The sequence below is a fragment of the Pteropus vampyrus genome, unplaced genomic scaffold (assembly GCF_000151845.1).
Source record: "Pteropus vampyrus isolate Shadow unplaced genomic scaffold, Pvam_2.0 Scaffold24, whole genome shotgun sequence".
In the NCBI taxonomy this organism is placed as follows: domain Eukaryota; kingdom Metazoa; phylum Chordata; class Mammalia; order Chiroptera; family Pteropodidae; genus Pteropus; species Pteropus vampyrus.
The window spans coordinates 6674075-6685853 of record NW_011888805.1 but is presented as its reverse complement, the minus strand read 5'-3'; positions in this window follow the sequence as shown (position 1 = coordinate 6685853).

Sequence of the window (11779 nt, the reverse complement as noted above, 5' to 3'; positions counted from 1 at the left end):
CTTATATGTTATTCTTATAGCATTATCTTTAATGGTGTTTTCTCATCATCCTAAATCCATGTACACAAGCTGGATTATTTATTATATGGGATTGGGTGAATTTGATTAGCAATTTAGAAACCAACATACTTAGTCCACTTGTTAAAATGGCTAATTCATTTCTCTTTGCAAACATTTTTTTTTAAAACTAGTCAGCCTCTTTGTTGTGCAGAGCTTATACATTTTATAAGTAAAGCACAAATAAATTAGAAGAAAACATTACTGAAAATGCATAAAAGAGGAAATCTAATCAGTCAACATACTTAGGAAGCTGTTTTTAGTGTCTCTAGATAGGTTGCAAATCAATCTGCAATGCAGTGCCATATCAGACAAATATTCTTCAGAAGGCAAAACTTAATTCTATTCATAAGGTTTAAAACAATATGCCTACATTTCTAATGTCTTGAAAAACTGATAAAAAAAACATCTTTTGAATCAGCAATACATAACAGGGTCTAAATATATGTAGATCTTTGGAAATAATACTTGTAAATGTGAAAATGTACTCAAAGAAAATAATCTTTAAAAAGAAAATAATATGTCCAAAGATATTCATAAGAAAATTCTTATTATAATATTAAGTGAAGAAAGTATCAAAAGTATATTATCCTATGGTTAAAATAATGCTTAAAAATACATACACAAAAAAAATTTTTTAAATGCATGTTCTGGTAATGATATTTGGTGAAATGTTGGGCAAAATATTTTCTTTACAATTTTAAAAATCTTATCTTAATATTTTTCATGTGAAAAATATATTTTTTTAACAAGGCAACATTATCGTTTCTGCAAATCCTTCTGCATATGTCCTCAACCTTGCTTAAGACCATTCAGTCAAAATATATAGTTTGATTTTGATATTAAAATTCCTTTTTATGTAAAAATTATCAGTTCTTAATGACTTTTCTCTCCAGTATCTGATATATAATTATAAATGAATAAATATTTGTTAATTATATTAGCCAATGAAGATAAGATTGCATATATTTTATTCAATTCTACCACTTCAAATTATCTGTTATATTATAATGAGTCTTACAAAGTCCATTTAAATAAAAAAACTCATGTAATTATTATGCACATTGATGTTAAGTTTTTCTCTCCTTGATTTATCTGATCACTTCTTTAGATTTATATATAATTATATATGAATTTTATAAAGCTACTATCTTAGAGGCACAAATTTTATGTTTAGTACACTGACATCTGTTGCTGAATTTAACATATCTCATCATAAATTCCAATATTCTTCTAGCTCTACTGTATTACATGTTTGCAATATAAATGGATTCCTGAATTTTCCAAATATTTTCATTTTCAATAGAATGTTTATATTCTTCTTGTTTTAACTGTCTTAAATCATTCTGTTTCTTGATCGTCTATTTTTCTGTTTTGAATTTATTTTTAGACTTGAACATCTTATTTTAATGTTGCATCAGTGCATTTTTATACCTACTATGATGATCAAATAGTCAAGTGTAAAGGTGATTGGACTTGACAATTACTATCTTCTATGAGTTTTGACTACTTTAAATACTAAGTATAGAGGAGTGAGCAAAACAGTCTCATGAGTCTTATATAGCATTCTATTTCACTCATATTTGCATTATTTAGACATCATGCATATACCAAGCAGAGGTAATAATTTAAAGTTATTTGGGTACTTTCTATGAATTATGAATAGAATTGTTACTAAATTTTCAAGATATTCCTGCAAACTATTGCATTCATAGAACATGTATGAACACCTAAGCAAGATTTAAGAACAACTAAAATTCAACAACTTTACATCCAGAATTTCAGTCAAGAAGTAGAATATTTCTACCTTATGCAGAAGTACATTTTATGCCCAAACTTGATCAACTGATCTCTTCTCTATGATATTGTACTGATATTACAGTTACTCATAATAGGAATTTTTTTTTTTTTTTTTTGCAGTGGTGTGCTAGAGGTGATTGCTACTAGCACTCAAGATGTTACATTTTCTTTTCAATTCTGTCTTCACTGAGATGGTATTCTCAGCTTGAAGTCAGTCAAGGCAAAATTATTTGTGCCATGAAAATCAGCAAATGCTACAAATAAGCCCTTTCCACACCCAGACAGATGGGAAATATTTACCAGCACAACACTGAATCTTTGGACCTGGAAAGAACATGGTATATAGATTCAGACATGTTTGGACTCTAACTGTTACTAACCATTTAATCTTAGAAATCTAAATTTTGGTTACTTATTTATAAAATAGGGGCAAAGTACTTTTTGAATGTGATGATAATTAAATGTGAAACCTTATGAAAATTTATTAGTCAATCCCCTGGAACAGAATGTGTCCATCTAAGTGTTAATTTATTTCCCATATATAATTGGAACAGTTATCAAAATTCAGAAAATAAATTGAACTTGCTTATATATTTTTTTTACCTTATAATATCTAAAATCTGGTAACTTATTTTCTGGATCCCAAACTACATGTATGTTCTTTTAGGAAGTATAAAAGTAAAAGTCAATTTTGTGTGCCCATCAAGTAATGGTCTTTCAAAAGTAGAAGAAGATTTAGCACTGATTGTGGAAATTCAGTCATTTCAAGGAAGATAATTTCCATTTATGCTAATTTTCCAGGAAAAAAATATTTTACATGGCTTTCATATTTCAATTGAATACATTATATCTATAATTGCAAATTTAATGTTTCTTTGTAGGTTTAATGATTATAGTTTAGTATCTTCTTTCTGTTATATCTTACTTAGACTATGTTTTATAGATAGCTTTTAATTAAGTATTGAGGAAACAATCATTAATGCCAATAAAAGTCCTCATATCCTTTCCAATCCAATGAAATTTTCATTTATTTCCATAACCAAATATAATTAGCATATGTTAAAATCCAAATAATCTAAGTTTGAATTCCTATTCAATTGAGAATGTCCTCAGATATAATACAGTGTGAACTTGGAAAATGGTAATATTATTTCCAGTTTAGAACACTAGAGATAGTTGGGCACAGTAGAGGTGACTCTTTAGACTGCTTTTAAAAGATGACTGGGATATGGATCTATAGCTAGACTGAATGGTGCAGGATATAAATATAGGGGGAGGAGGGAAAATATTACTGACTAGTGTGACGGAAAAAGCCTTAGATGGTACAGGAAGTCTAGTCAGATAAGGGACAAACTTATGAATATTGATTTTTTTAATATATGATTATTCCATAAAATATTTTAAAAGCTTCCTTGAATCATTCTCTTTTAACTAGATATTTCAACACAGATGAAATGTAAACAGAGGAACTTTGTCTCTCCCATGATTAAGCATAATGGCTCAGTAGACGTTTATTGGTAATTATAGCATGCCAACTCATGAATAAAAGGAAATACATTTTAAAGATATATAACATCATTTATAAAATATGATTTACATAAAAGAAAGTCCACTTATAGGTATTATTGGCCCTAAGAGAACAAGAGGAGAGCAAGGAGAACTATGCCTTATTCAACTTGTACCTCAAAGGGTTAATACATGCCTAGAACCAAATGAGAGTTTATTATATGTTTGTCAAGTCTATTCTGAAATATAAATATTACCTGTAAACTGACAAGTCATGTATGACATATATATATCATATATAACTAAAGTTATGTACAGAATTAAAGAGGCTTCTGCAATCAGGTTTTTCTTCTAAACATTCTACCAAGGAATTTATGGATTCCTAATTCCTTGGAACATATAATGTTTTCTTGGCATCTTTCTCTTCAAAGTGAATAAAGCAGAACACCACCAAAGCAGATGGTGTGCTTTCAAATCAGTATAAAAATCTCAATTTATATATATTTAATGCTTTTCTTAAATGAAATTTATTTATTTACATATTTAGTTTTTATTGGATGTGTGCATACTGCTTAATTATTGGGAACTATGCCAGTTTATTCTTAATTTAAGTTTAAAAAAATTAAAAAAATATTTATTAAATGATTACCATATGCTAGCATGCAGGTAGTGGTTACAGAAATAAATGAAGCATTGTTTTAATTTGAAGGTTTTCACAGTTAAGAAGGGATGTCAGTCATATAAATAATTGACTATAATAAAATGTGATAAATGATAATTATGGAATTTTGTATAAAGTAGTATGAAAGCATAAATAATGAATAAATCTGCTTTATGATAGCTTGCCTGTGTGTTGATCACATTTAAGTATGTGTTTTTTTGTAAAAAAATATTAATTAAAACTATAATAACATTCCTTTTTCCTATAAATATTTGAAATATCCTATAATTTGAGAGGAAGAAATATTTAACAACACAAACTCATCAACAGCAAATAACAAGTGAAGAGCTATTTTTTTCCCAAACAGCCTTATGATGTGACAGCAGTTCCTAATTTATGACCTGCACTACAGTTCTAAAAGTCAGAATTCATTCTTTTCAACCTTGATGCTATACTAGAGAAGCAATGCAGAGTCCAAAAAAAATATATCATCCTTCGGATTCAGAGCTTCTGCGGCTCCCCTTAAGAATTACATATCATTTATGAGCATTTTCATGTTCATAAATTATGTTTATTAGAGAGGCTTATTGCTTAATAACCTTTGGGCACATTTACAAAAGTAATAAGACAATCTCTGCCACTGCAGCTTCAATTTAATAGGCAGCAGAAAAACAAAACATCCTTAGCCACTTGAAGCACAAATGAAAAACAAGTCCAGATAAAATTTGTTCCAAACCTCAGGAATATAAAGAGAGATACCAACATTTCAAAATTTATCCTTGCTGTGGAGAAATAGTCATATTTATTATCCTTTTTATGTGTGTGTGACATATATTCTAAGTTTTGGGACATGCACAAGGTTAAGGTTGTGCATAAGCCTGCCAAATAGATTCAGAAATAAAACCAAAACCAAAATAAAGGATACAGTTCCAGCTTTTCAGTGAGGCTACATGATCACGTGGGAATCAAGAGTTGACTCATTGCGGTCAACATGACTCTGAGTATATTCTACTACATCTTTAATGTTCTTATTTTAAGTGAAAATATATTACACTACCATCTAAAGGATAGGATTTACTTTTCCTTGGCTGCAGGAATTTAGTATTTGCCCTGACTGATGTCAAACAGAACATGAGTTAGGAGCATTGTTAATTTCCATGTTAGAAAAAAATTTTTTTTTATATCCCTGGATACCTGTTATGAGTTGAATTGTGTCTCCTTAAAAATGACATGTTGATGTCCTAACCCTGGGAACTTCTGGATGTGACCTAGTTTGGAAATAGGGTTTTTATAGATGTAATCAAGTTAATGAGAGGTCATACTGGATAAGAGTGGGCCCTAACCAATGACTGGTGTTTTTATCACAAGAGGGAACTTTGGACAGTAACATACAGAGAAGAAGGTCATTTGGAGATAAAGGCAGAGATCGAATTGATTCACCTACATTCCAAGGAATGCCATGGCTAGAAGAGGCTAGGAGGGATTCCTCCCCTAGAGCCTTCAGAGAAAGTATGGACCTGTTATTTTTGACTTCCAGCCTCCAGAACTGTGAGAGAACAAATTTATATTATTTGTAGCACTTTGTTACAGACACCGTAGGAATATAATGCAGCGCTTATTCCAGAGATAGAAACTTTGTGTTAAGAAATGCTATAGTTTTCCACTTAGATCATTCTCTGGACAAAGGATCATCCAACTTTTTCTACAAAGGGCTAGATAGATATTGTTTTTTGGTTTTGTAGTCCATATGATCTCTGCCACAATTATTCAACCCTGCCTTTGTAGCACAAAAGCAACTATAGGCAATACATAAATGAACATGGCTATTTTCCAATAAAGCATTATTTATAAAAACAGATGGCTGATTCATGTCTAGACTGTCTCATACTGCTTCATTTCAACTTTTTCATTTTCATACAGATTTCCTGATTTATTTCCCTTTGGCTGGTATGTGAAAACGTGCTTTCTTCTCGGCTTTTAGATTGATGTAACTTTGGATATGTTACCTAAATGAGGTAGATAGAATAATGGTCTCTGAAAGATTTCCATGTTTTAATCCCTGCAATGAGTAAATATGTTACCTTATATAGTAAAATTAAATGAAGTATCTTCTGATGGTATGATTATCCTGGATTATCTGTGTGGTCCAAAGGTACTCATAAAGGTAATTATTATCTGTGTGGTCCCAAAGTAATTATATTGCCATACTTCTGACTTGAAGATGGGACCATGAACCAAGGAATGCAGGGGATCTCTAGAAGCTAGAAAAGATGTGGAGTCAGATCCTTCTCAGAACTCCCTAAAGGCAGGCAGCCCTACCTACCAATTTTAGACTTCTGAACTCCAAAACTATAAAAGAATACATTTGTGCAGTTTTAAAGCACTTGATACATGATAATTTACTATAATAATAATAATAGAAAACTAATGTCAGGTTTTAGCTTCTTATATTCCAAGAATATCTTTTAGACTCTTACCATTTCCATGTTGTCATACTTACTAGTAAGTGACACTCAACAACTTAGTGTTTATTGCTAGGCATGCTCCATAATTCAAGGCCAGTAAACTTGGGCCCTGCTTTTCTAAAGCATTGAGAGAAAAATAGGAATCAGAACAAAAACAAAATAACAAAATTCTTAAATGTGAGCCTTCCTTGTTGAATCAGTGTGATGGCTGAATGTGTCTTCCATATATGATAGAATACACAAACTTAATCTTGAAAAAGAAATGCACTGGGTGTGCAACATTCTTGGTCTAGACCTCAGGGCCTCCAACAATGTTGGGCTGGCACTGATTTCTCTACCAGAAGAAGAACCCCAGTTGGAGAAGACTCTTGTTCAATATACATAGGAGATGTATGAACAAATATTGAACCTTAATTCTTATAAGATTCCTATCAGAAAAAGGAAATTTCAGATTATTTCCTGGAAGAAGTGTTCTCACATATATCCTCAGAAATTGAGTTCATTGCTAGCTTACAATTCCTTCCCCCAAAAATATGTAGGAGACAACTTATAGGAAGTGCAAATTAGCTCACCAGAACTACGGAATACAGGTATTATAAAGTACTCCTTGTTTGTTCATATGTTCTCCATTAAGTTCAGTGTTGAACCTGGGCAATGATTATGTCCCTTGGGAAAATTACCGAACTTCCAATCTTCCTCAAACCAACCATTGAAAAAAGTTTACCTTTCGGTATAACAGCCCTTTACTGAAAACTAAATGTGTACCCACAAGTGTGGCAAAGGAGCCTGTCATTTCATTTCCTTTTCATTCCCTCCTCCATCTCACAACAACATCCCGTGGCTCTGAGTGTCCCTCACTAGAATCATTCTCGCTCAGGCTCTACTAGGGACTTCAAAATTCTTTTGCTGCTACTTATCCAGAAGAAACAAAGTACAATAGAAGATAAACCTGAGAAATACACGAAACACACCCATAAAACAAATTGGTTGTATAATTTTAACAGATAATTATCCATATGAAAAGAGAGCAAACTACTACAATAATTTAAAAACTCTTTGCTTTTTGTTTGTGGTGTTTGGTGATTGGATCAATCAAAGTGGTGACGTCACTGAAGCCTGCTTTTAAAATATGAAGATAGGGGAGTATAGATCATAAACGAATGTTTATAAGTGTAAAGGTATTAGGCGAGAACACAAAAACTCTGAAAAAGGCCCTCAGAACAAAAGCATACAGATGACAAGGAGGAAGCTATTCAAGGAAACTGTTTCATCATCCATGCTGTTGGTTTCTACAGATGGTTTTGCAATACGATCTGATAAGTAATTATTACTATATTCCTACTTACAGAGTACCAGAGATTTCTTAACATATAAAAACTTCATGATTTTAATAACTCAAAGTTCTCCTTTTACATTCTTAAGTAAATGAATTTGCCTTGAAAGACTATAACTCTGACTATAACAGCAAGAATTAATAAATTGTTTTACTTGTATTTGTATCAGTAAATATCTAGGGTTTATGAAATTACCAGTTCTTCAGTGTTTTCAAGCAATGACTATCAATGACAGATATTTTCAGATATTCTTCATTTGTTTCTCATGAGCTGTTTATAGCACATAAAATGCATTTTAAGATACATGCACTTTAAATTTTAAAAACTTTTCATTAAGTATAACACATACACACAAAAATACAAATGTGGAGCTCCACAAATGATCACAAACTGGATGCCCATGTAATCACTACCTTGGTGAAGAAATGAATTGTTATTGTTTCCAGATGCCTCTTTCCAGAGCCCTTCCAAACACCCCTACCTTCACCGGAGCTTCTCATTTCCAATATGTGTCAACACTGTCTGTTCTTCAATCTTGTATAAAGTATGTATTATTTTGTATCTAGTTTTGTTTATTGACATTTTTATGAGAGTCATCCATGGTGTTTGTGGAACTGTAGTTCTCCTATTTTAATTTTATATAGTATTCAATCATGTTATCAGAGAACAATTGAATTCTTGTTGTTGGATGAGTTTTGGAATATTATTAAAATGTACTTTCCTACACATGTGTCTATTCATATACATGTAAAGAAGTGGATAAATCAGTAAGATCCAAAATAAATTAATTATTCAAAAATCAGCTCTAAGGTGGGAAATGTCTCTTGGTTGAAGCCACATAAAATTAAGTAAAAATATTCTTTATGTATCCTTAAAATCTTCCAGATATCCTTCTGGGAAAAGAATCATTGTTTAGCTTAATTATTAATGATGCTACTTTATTCTTTCATATTGGGAGCTTTGCTAATTTATAAGAAAATATCTATTAAATTAGTAGGTCGGATATAGAAAATTTGCTCCTATATATAATATGAGGTTTTCTCATATGCTATTTTATGCCAAAAATTTCATACACATGTTAAAGGGAATGATTTATGTTATTTCTATTAATATTGTTACTGTTTTGAAGAGCTATCACAAGCTTTGATATGTAGTATTTATCCATGTGATGAGCACATGTAAAGTTTTGGGAAACTGTTAAGTTATTACACTTATTATCATTTAAACAGTGACCTAAATTGTAAAGTTGAACTCTGGAGAGTGAATTCTCTGGGAGTAATGCTGTTTTCCTACTGGTTACTGACTAGACTTTTGACTATTACTGAGAGTAGAACACTGTATCCATGGAAACAGAGCATTTAACCTCAAATGGAAATATGTTCAAAATTTTTCTGCTCTTTATAAATGTTTTCACAGTTAAAGACAATAATTAAGAAACCAAGGTTAAGCATTTCCTGACATCAATGAAGACATGACTTAAAGGCCTGGAGTAAAATGTTGTTAGTCAGCTATTAATGCCAGAAATAGGTCCCAAACCTACAGGTCATAGTTTCTTAAATATTTGGTAGTTGATATTTATTGCTAATTCTACAAATACATGGTGCATATGAAAAAAGAAATAGTTTACGTGAGTGGAAAAGTGTTAAATTTGAGATTAAAGCTAATGCAAAATGTTTCATATGTCGGTCATCAGAAAAACAGAAATAGGAGCTAAGAGTTGTGTTATGTGAAACTCAGCACTGACCAACTGAAAAATTGAATGCATTAGCTATAAAACAAAACTATGTTTTATTTCCTATTTAGGTCAACATATATTATACATGCATCTAATGCTGCATATACTCATTGGTTAGTTTTATTATTTAAAAATACCTTTCTTCATTCATATTTTCTGATATTTTTACCATTAGAAATGTGTAGTTATAATTTAGTAACACTGCCAATTTTCTTGAATTATTTTCCTAAATAATTTCCTAGAAATTATTATTTTATCTTATTTAGCTTAAAGTGAAGTATACATTTAGATATTGTATTTCCTATAATGGTAAATTTGATTTTGTCTATTAAGAAGATAGTGTCAGAACAGGAGACCAATATACTAAGAAAATAATATGTAGATATTTTATTCTTTCTGGATCATAGTTTTTTTAGCTTCTAAAATTTAAATGTTGACTTTTATCTTTCCTTATCTTTTGATATGTTCTAAATAGGTATATTCCCTTCATACATGTTAATATTTTTTGTATAATCTTGCTTCATGCTAAGCCTAGATGAATTCTCTGATGATTTCTACCAGCACATTGAATGAGAAGTAATTTAGGTTCTATATAAACTCTTCTAAAATACTGAAGGAATGGAAATCATGCCCAAGTCATTCTAAAAGACCAGCATTTTTCTGATACCAAAGCCTGTCAATTCATTACAAGTAATAAATAAATAAATAAATAAATAAATAAATAAGTACAGACCAATATACTTTATGATCATAGATGCAACAAATATTTTTAAAATTTTAGCCAAACAAATCCAACAATATATAAAAATGATAAGTCATCACGACCACATGTGTTTTAACCCCAGGAATGAAACATTGCATTCACAGTAGAATAACAATTAATGTAATTTGCCATATTAATAGACTAAAGAATAAAACCATATGATTACCTCTTTTAAGATAAAAACGAACGAAGACAATATCCATCCCTGTGAAGAACTCTCAGAAATCTGGGAGCCGAAGGCAATTTCCTTAACTGATAAGAGACAGCTTTGAAAAACCTACAGCTGACATCACTGAAAAGTAAAAGACTAGATTCTATTTTCCCTTAAGATCTTGAACAATTCAAAGATGTCTTATTTTACCACTTCCATTCAGTATTGTACTAGAGGTTCTAGCCCATGCACCAAAAAAAAAAAAAAAAAAGGCAAAACATCCAGGTTAAAAAGGAAGTAAAACTGTCTTTACTCAAATATCAGAGAAGAAAATCCTATGATATCAACAAAAATGTACTAGAACTAAGTGAATTTAACAAGATTGCATGATACAATATCAATATTCAAATATCAGTTGTATTTCAATAAACTATACCAAACTACTTGAAATTTAAGTAAAAAAAGAAGCCATGGTTTACTATAATATCAAGAAATATGATTCAGTTGGGAGTAAATATGACAAAACATAAGTAAGACTTTTACACTGAAAACTAGAAAATATTGCTAAAAAAATTAAAAAGACCTAAATAAGTGCAGCTATATAATGTGTTCATGTTTCAAAATATTGTTAAGAAGTGAATTGTACCCAAATTGACCTATGAAAACATCGTGAATCTATTAAAAATTCTAGCAGAGTTTCTCGTAGGGCTCAAAAAACTATTCAAATAATCATATAGAAATGGAAAGAACATAAAATAGCCAAAACAATTTGGAGAAGATGACACTAGATACCAATTTTATTTGAATTTTTAAACATTATTCCATCCAGTTCATTGTGTAAGGTACACTTGGAAATTACCACTCCATCCCACAAGTAAAAAGTTGAACAGGCTAAAAAATAACTCTTAGATCCATAGGAGAGGGAAAAAAAAAAAAACAGGGAAACCCCTGCCCATAAGATTGGAGAGTAAGATAGGCAGATACAGGGGGTAGTGGCTTACCGGAGCAGAAACTCGTAAGAGGAAATTGCTGCAGAAGCCAGTGCTGGGGCAGGGAAAGATGAATTGTAGTTGACATATTGTTGGAGGTTCAGTGTAGACAAATCTGAGAATTAAAAACTCCAGGAGAACCCTGTCATAGTGTGCCCAGGCAATACTGTGAGGTTTGCCTCTAGGAGATGGATAAGTTCCCAAAGTAAATATCAGAAAAAAATCCTCTCTCGCTTCCCATAGAGGGAGGGGAAAATGATCCATTTTGAAGTAAGCCAGAACACTTGGTTCTTAACAAGGCCTGCCTTCAGAGGAAAC